This window comes from Solanum lycopersicum, chromosome 8 (assembly GCF_036512215.1).
Source record: "Solanum lycopersicum chromosome 8, SLM_r2.1".
Classification (NCBI taxonomy): domain Eukaryota; kingdom Viridiplantae; phylum Streptophyta; class Magnoliopsida; order Solanales; family Solanaceae; genus Solanum; species Solanum lycopersicum.
Window position 1 is genome coordinate 16,204,893 of NC_090807.1, and position 9,198 is coordinate 16,214,090.

Consider the following 9,198-nt stretch of genomic DNA (forward strand, 5'->3'; position numbering starts at 1 on the left):
GAGTTGATTTGGAAAAAAATTTCCAAAACTGTTGTTGCAACCAAACATGAGAATGTTGAAAAACATTTTCTGAAAAATGTTTTCCTTCATGCCAAACACACCCCAAAAATCTACTTGTTTTCTTGAAAAATATATTTTAGGAAAACATTTTTCTTCATACGACACAACCTAAAAGTGTTCGATATTCCAGCATAGTTAAGCCTAATAGTGATAAACTATTAGTGGTGATATCATTGCTACTTGTGAGGGCAATATTATGTCTGAATTTTTCACTGCGATCAATGTCTTCATTCTTAACCACTAATGCCAACAATTATACATATATATTGATTTTATGTTTAGGCCAGAACTATTATGTAGATGGTGGTTAGTAGAGAGCCTACCATGATATAGAGGTCATAAGAATATATCAATTTTATTGAGGTCTGAGGGTGTGAAGCTTTCAGATCCACCTTAAATTTCTAGTCTCGCATGTAAAATTTTGGTTATATCATTGGCAATGAGGAGGTAGGCAGACTTGCTCTAGTTGAGCTTGTCCTACTCATTACACATAAAAGTGATAAACTAGTTCCTAATAATGAGGCCTAGGTTATCTGAAGAGTCGAAGAGGATCAATTTTGAGGATATCCTCTCCATAAGATAGAGGCCATTAGATGATACTTCTAATGGCATCAAACTTACAAATTCATCAGTCCATACTATTATTAACCATGTTCCCTTTAGGAATAGTCAATCTTGAAAATTTCATACTTCAAAACTAGACATTGAGTATGCATTGCCAAGTTCTAAACTTGCAATTTTTGGCATGATTCTTACAATAGTTTTTCTAATTAGATTTTGAGTCCAAAGGTTTTAAGGGTTCTTGTAGATTCTATGAATTAAACTTGCATCAAGAGCTTTGTTCTTTAATCTTACTTTCTAAAGTCCAATCTGTCTTTTTCTTTGTGGGGCAAGTGATAGTGTACCGCCCTACATGATTGTAATACCCCGTATTCTAGTGAGCTAAGATAGGGCTAAACGTGTGGTGTAGCAAGACATGGAAGAGGGCAAGGGCCAATGACTCTTAGATTTTTGTTAGGGAGAACATCTCTTACTTTTGCAACTTGGAAAAATGGGGTCCCATTAAAGTGATTAGGCGATTAGCCAAGTGGAACCCCATCACCTAAGGGGCTGCCCCAAGGAGCCAATGTGCTGGAGTTTTGGCGAGCCAGGTCGGGGCTCGCCCACTAGTAGGCGCATCGCCAACTGAACCCTCCATCACCTAAGTGTCTGCTCCACCAAGGGGAGTTACTGGAATATTTGGGGGACCAAGGGTCCACTCGGGCGCTACCCAAATGGGGCTGGCAAATAGCTTAAGATAGAATCTTAGGGGTTACTAGTTATTTATCCCTATGTTAATACTAGAGTAAATTATTCTTCCCTAGTAAAGTATATAAGTCTTTTTAGACTCAAGTTCCCCTCAATTAAATCATTTTCCCTAGAATTCAAAGAAAACCCAACTTTATCCCCTCCAAAGAAAACACTCTCTCTAGAAAACTCAAGAAGAATAAAAGAGGATCAAGCTAGGGCAAATCAAGATTCCATTGATTCAATCTTTCTAGGCTTTATATACATGGTATGTTAGCTTATTCATCTATGAGTCCTTCCACCCATAGACCCCCTTTAGATTTTACCCAATTGTGAAGATAAAACCCAATCTAAGCTAGGGTTTTTTCCTATATTGTGGATAGTGTTGGGTATGATTCCAATTGAGTGTATAATATCTAATTATGATTAATTTAGAATGTACTTGTGATATTATGATAAATTTATGAGAATTCCACGATTAGCCCTAGTCTAATTGGAAGAATTGATATTATATGGGTTTATGCCATGAAAGGTGAAATTGAAGGTTCATAGGTGATATTCTAGAATTATTGGTACGAGTAATAATTGTCTAAGACTAGAAACATATAGACATGTATTAAATTAAAATAATGTAAAAATGATGGGTCTTGACTAGTAAACTTGAGATTGAACTTACAAGATAAAATATGACTAGAATCATCTAATAATGAAGAATGTGATTGAATGCCTTGTGATCTAGTTATGAATGATGATTGTAAGAAGTAAAAATTTGAGAGTAAGGCTTGTAGTTATGAATGTTAGGGATTTGAGAGTAAAGCCTATATGATATGACCTTACTGTGTATTGTTGGAAGCAAGTTCTCACTAACACACTTAGGCATAAACATCTTAGGAGGTGCAAGATTATATCTCACATAGAATGATTCTAGGTTGAAAAGGTAATCACCTAAAATGAATCAAATCATGTTAGACTAAAATATCTTGAAGTTGTGGTATGTGAATTCTTCATGTATAACTTTACTTGGTTAGAAAAGACCATTTCATGGTACCTTAGGATTGTGGACATATACGCTCCTAAGGGTATCTTGAATTAGCATTGTAAGATACTTTCATGGTAGCTTGAACTAGAAGTAGTCATGTAGCCAGGATTGAGGACATACACGCTCCTAAGGGTAGCTTGAACTATCATTGTAAACTTCGTCATGATAGCTTGAATTGGTTAGGCCAAGACCATTTCATGGTAGCACATTATTGAGAAACCATACTCTCCTAAGGGTAGATAACATTAGCGTCATAGGATGTTTCACATGGTAGCTAGAATGGAACAGTTGTATCTTTCCATGAACAACTCTGACTTGCATGATAGTATGCCCTCCATGGTAGCTTGACTTATCAGAATGTAGTCATGTTAGCTAAATGATTAGCCTGGTCTAGCCTAGTAAGGTGTTATTCCTTGGTAGCCTTGAATTGATAACTTGTGATCATTCATGTGTATATCTTGCCATGTACTAAGAAGAGAAGTACCTTAAATGAATAGAGGCAAATGTAAAGAGGGACTAGTCCCCAATTAGTTAGTATGTATGATAGCCTAAAGTGGTACTTAGTGTGATAGTAGTATGTGATACTATTCATACATTGCACAAGAATCAGTTGAAGCTAATTATGAAGTGTGTTCCTATATGATGTATGTTTAGCTTGGGTTGTTGCTATCGTTGCATTCCATGATATGATTGACTTAAGGTGATAGTTACCTTGTCTATATCAAGAAAAGCTAAGAATGAGACTAAGTGAATGGTAGGTATGCATATGGTGACTTTAAGGTTATGCTTAGTGTGAATGGTATTATGGGATGCACTTCATGCATTGAAAAAATGTGCTTTGAGGTTACTTAAAGGTATAGTAATCTTATGATATGAAAGCCTAAGACTTGACCATGCACGTACACTAAGATTAAGATGAACCAAAGGGATAATTAGCTTGGATTGTATTATGGGATACTATTCATGCATTGTACAAGTATGCTTTGAGGTTACTTGAATATAATACTTTTCTGATATGAACGAATAAGAGTTGAGCAAGGCTTATATAATGCTTATGTTGGAGACTCTACTTATGATAATATTGTTGTCTCTCCTTCTTATTGTTGATATTTCATGAAGTATTGGATTATGTCTTATGTTGACTAACCCTTATGATATTATGCCCTTATGATGCTATGCTAGCTAACATATTTAGTACATTTTTTACTAACACATACTTTGCCTACATTCTCATTAAATATAGGGTTTAGAGATTTGAGTTCCTATCTTGAATATGAGTATCTAAGGAGCAAAGAAGTTGAAGATTTTGTGAGTCCTCATATATTCGAGGACAAAACCCAGTATTTCCTTTATGTCTTTTATTTTCATGTTGAGACTATTTTATGGACTTTGTTCTAAGAGATTTCTTCTAAAATTGTATTAGATGGTTTTAGACAAAAGTGTACTAAAATACTTCCGTTGGCTTATATTAAAAGACTTCGATTGTATGGATAAAAGTTTTTAAATTTGTCATACTTTTCTATTATCTTATATTCATGATATTCTAAGGTCTTGTATGAGACCCCTCCGGGTCAAGTACGCCATGTTACATCTAGTGTACCCTTGGGTCGTGACAAAGATGCATATTTTTCTTTTCGGTGGTAGTACCCCCAAAATATTTCTTTAGGTACTACTGATGGAATTTGTGACGTTGGTGGTAAGCTTGATGAATTACATTATATGGTTAATGATGATACTAAGAGTTTCTTGTGTAAGAATAATCATGTTGAGAAACTTAGTCTCCTAACAAAAGTTTCTGGTATTTATGTTGTCAATGATGTATAGAAAATCATTGTTGACACATATTTTATGGAAGATAAATTAGTCAAGATATTTGTCAGACGAGGGTCTAGGTCACACACTAAGACTTGTTCAGAAGGAGATATTATCATTTTCTAAATAGTTGACATGAGTAGATGGTTTTTGAATATTGTCTTTTTAGCCATATTTGTTGTTGAACTCTCTCAAAGAGTGAGTGATGGTAAATAAGTTCTTGTCATTGGCCTTAGAAAGAAGGTTAAGGTCATCAACAAAGAGTAAATTAGAAACTTCATGTAACAACACATTCAATGGTTATGGGGTTGTTAAGGTCATATTATTCTAGTTAGAATATCTGTGGTAGCATTGAGTTAACAAGAAATCAAAGATGGGGAGGTTTAAGAACTAAAAACTCTTGGGTAATCTTATGAATTATGGTTGTCATATTATAGTGTGTTCCCTTAGGAGATGACCTCGTTATCTACAACTACATAAGGAATTCTAAGACTACAAGTGAGTATGTAGGAGGTATTTGATTGTGTCCTAGTTTTAGAATCATTTAGGGCTTTATTTGAATAAATTTAGTGTCCTCAAATGCTTATTTGTGCCAATAACTAATGTAAAATTCTTGATTTCTAAGTATTTGGATCAAGGATCAAATAATGGACACTAGTTTGCAAAAAGAAACGAAGCAAGCTGAAAAGAAAGAAATGAAAGCCTGGTGATTGCCACGTCTCATTGCCGAGTCGCGAATGAAAATTACCTTGCCTAAAGTTCCAGTGTGCAAAGTGCAAAACCTTGAAGAATAAAATCAAGTTGGCGAGATAAAGGAGCAGTAGGCATGATGTCGAGTGGATCTGTGATAGAGTGTTAGATCACCCTAACTTACGGAACTTGAGGATGCTGAAGGCCAAATAAAATAGGCGATGTAACTAACCAAAGAGCGGATCGACAAACACGACTTACTGTGTTAAATAGTTCTTTGCACCGTATTCTTGGCGCCTATAAATACTTTTTTGAACATTTATTTTATTATCAAAGAGAGTTTTTGGGATTGTGCAGTATCTTATTTTGAACTATGAGTATTGAGACAAGTTTTTCATTAGATTAGAAATATTAAAGTTTTCCATTTTTGAGAAACTGGAAGTTAGTCTTTGAGATTCTTCAATTTAGACCTTTGTAAAAAATAAATAATCTTACCTAGTTGATGGAAGCTCAGTCTAGTACTGATTTTTATCTTTTTATGATGTCTAGCTAAAACCCCAATTCTTCGGGTGTGATTATGTGATTACAGGATGATTTGTCTTGTGGGTATTTCTAATTGTTATTTTAAACGTTGTTTAAATATAAAAACCAATAGACCATTTGAAAAAAAGAAAAACAATAAGTCCAACACAGTTGAAAATACACATCTATACAACTTAAAGTCTATAATCTTTTAAGGAGTCATTTGTTCACAAACACGTTATTCAGGAGTTATGTGGTATTAACTATCCTGAGATAAGTTATGGATAAGTTATCACACATGTATATGAGATTAATCATCCCGTTACTGTGGTATAAATAGTGGAATAAGTTATCCCAAGTATGACAACAACGCAACCACCAATATTTTATCCCTGGACTATTTTGGTTATCCCAAGACTATTTATTTTTATCGTTAACACAAACAACCCCTTAAAGTTTATTTTTTGGCCAAAATAGTGTTGTGAACTACCCATCAATTGAACATGACATAGGATTTTGCAGGTTGAGTTTAGTTCTAGTCTTGATCTTAGTATGTTGTTTTTCCCTCATATCGATAACTTGTTTGAATAGACGAAGGTTTTAGAGGATATGTCGTGGATTGTGTGATAGATTTTAGTGGTCACTGAGACTAAATTTTTGGATTGACAGAATTCATTTGTAAATATAGTTATCATTGAAGCAATCAAATGGCTCAATTTAAGGCTTTGTGTGGGAAGAGATGTAGATACATTAATGATTGTCTAGATGCTTTTAAGGTGAGACCGTTGGGTACTGATACTTTGACGAATTTATTGGAGAATTTTAGGGTAATTCATGATAATATTCTAGAAGCCTAGAGTAGGTAGAAGCAGTACGTAGATCAAAATGTCTGAGACATGGACTTCATAGTACGAGAGAAAGTTTATTTCAATATTATACCATGAAGGTCGTGATGAGGTTTGAAAAGTGAGGTAAGCTTGATTTATTAGTCCTTTTGATATTCTTAGATGTGTGGGATATGTAGTCTCTGAATAGGATTTTCTTATAGGTTTGTGAGGAGTTCATCTAATTTCCATGTTTCTATGTAGAGAAAGTATCATGATGATGGTAATTGTATTATTTTATAGGATTTATTCTGATTTATTGATAATTTGTATTATGACGATGAGACTATGAGCATATTAGATAGAGAGGTACAGAGCTAAGGTCCAAGGAGATTGTGATTCTAAAGGTTTAGTGGATAAATCATCATGTGAAGAAGGCCACTTGGGAGACCGAATCAGACATACATATTAAGTATCCCCATCTTTTAATGGAGTCAGGTAGTTTCTCCCTTGCTTCCCTTGTTTTTCATTTGGGGATGACTAGTTGTTTAATTAATATCTGATGTAATAAACCAACTTGTTGTTATGGAGTGGTTAGGGTCATAGGACCCTTGTTAGAGTATAGCAAAAACAAGCTAATAAGAACTCAAAAATGGAGAGGTTTAGAAATTGATAACTTTTATCTAATCATGATCAATTTTTATTTTTGTTTTGCATTTTTATTGGGGTAACCAAGTGATCTGTATAGCGAATTCTAAGACTATGACTGAAATTTTTAGCATATAATTTTTGTGGTTTTTGTTTGTGGCTTGTGTGATGTTGTTTTATAGTTAAGATTTATGGGGCTTAGTTATGTTTTCATCAAGATCATGTGTAAGAGGCATCACAATAGCGGTAGGTTCACTGTTGTGGTGAGACTGTCATGGTAGTCAAGAATCACGATAAGGGTTAGAAAATTTGTCAAGGATCCCCATAGAACCTCAGTATCCATTCTTGGTCCATATACTGGATATGATAGTAGCATTGAACAAAGTGAGGCAAAATAGAGTTTTAAATCTAGTTACTTTGAGTTTCTCCCTCATAGCTCTAAGAATTTGTTCTAAAACTCCATAGGGTGATTTTCCCAAGACTAGGGATATTTTTTCATCAAGGTAAGTTTACTACTCAAACTTGTAACGCCCTAAAACGAACTAAGGTGAACTAGAGCTTCGTGAATGTATCTTGAGTGAATTTTGAGTTAAAATGATTTACATTAGTGTTCTTAGGCAGTGTGTGGAGTTTGTTTAAGTTTGAAGGTCAAACGTCGAAGAACGTCCATGACTTTTGGAAAGTGTGCGTTAGAAAGTATTTGTGTGTCTTGTTGTGTTTGAGTGAGTTTTACGTGTTTGTTTTGCTTGAAATTTATGTGGAATGTTTCTAAGACCTAGAATACAACGTTTAGGTTTTTAACGTTTGGGTACAACCCAACCTAGGACCCACAAGGGGCCCCAGAAGAGGACCCATCTCTTGGCAACAATCTGCCAAAACAGTGACCAAACGATGACCCAAGGGACAGTCCGTTGGTCAAACAACGGTCCGTGAACCATGGACGTAGATTGGACCTGCAAGGTTAGTTGTCCAGGCTCCAAATGGATCTAAGTCTTAAACAACGATACCCCACCAATGGTCCGTCCATTGGCAAACGGTGTGTTGGTTGGTCCGTCTGAGAGACTGCCCCTAAAGCTGTTAAGAGGCTTCCAAGTCTTGTGGTGTTTGGTAAATTCACCCCAAGTCTTTTAGGACCATAGGATGATATTTTTAGGGTTTATAGGTATATTAAAGTGTTTCAAACCCTAAGATCTAATTTTATACATCTCTTCCTAAAACCCAAAACCCCTCTCCCTTATAAGACTTTCTCAAGTCACCATGAAAACTAGAAGTCAAGAAGGAACTAGGAGGACTGTTGGTGGTCGTTTCTTCATAAAAATCTTGGTATTTTTCAATTTTAGGTATGATATCCATACTCTAACACTCTTCCATTCAAGGAGCTTCTTTCTAAAAGATTTCAAAAATAATTTTCAACCCTAGTTTCTTCTATCTTCATATCTAAATATAGGTCTTGCATGAAAACTTTTGAATGACTTAATAATGATGTTCCTAATGTTATTTGATGATTTTAAGTTTAAAACTTCAATAAAATCATGTTAAATCTTTTCATCAAATTTTTACTTTAAGAAATGGGTTAAATGAGCATGAATTGGTAGTCTTTGAGCTTTGATTTCTTATGGTTGATATTGTGGTTTAGCTACTGATCAAAGGGATTCATATGATGAAATATTGAGTAAAATGTTATAGTTGATGAAATTTTGGATTAAAGGGTGACTTGGTTATGTTGTTTAGCTTTAATTTTGAAATGCTCTTGAGTGGTATGGTCCACCTTCTTAGTGGCGGTGTTTACTTGAATTATATTAATGTGAAGTTACTTGTTTATTGTGAATGAGGAAATGAAGGCTTGTTATGTGAATTAAGATGATAATAATGTTATTCTTGTGAAATGTGCCTTATGAAACTATTATGTGAAGTAGGCTAGAGAGTATGCTGAAATGAAGTTATTCTTGTTAATTGTTTTATGAAGCTTGTTATGAGAAGTATACTAAGGATTATGTCTGAAGGACTTGTATAATTATGTGAAGCATGTAAAGTGTGTGATGTGATGAATGAAGGTCTAAGCATGTATAGAAGTTAAATGTAAATGAAATGATACTTATGTGCAAGCTGTGGTCACATGTACACACACTCTCACACTTGAATGAATGAAGGAAGTTAAGTTAAGTCCAAAAGGGGATTTTTTGGTGAAAAGTATTCATGAGTTTAGATGAAATGTTTAGTAGAAACGCCACTACATCCTTAGAGCTTTCTAAGATAGCTCGGAGGATAAATGCACTTTGTGAGTTGAGATGTGGTGTTTACTAGTTATCCTTAACC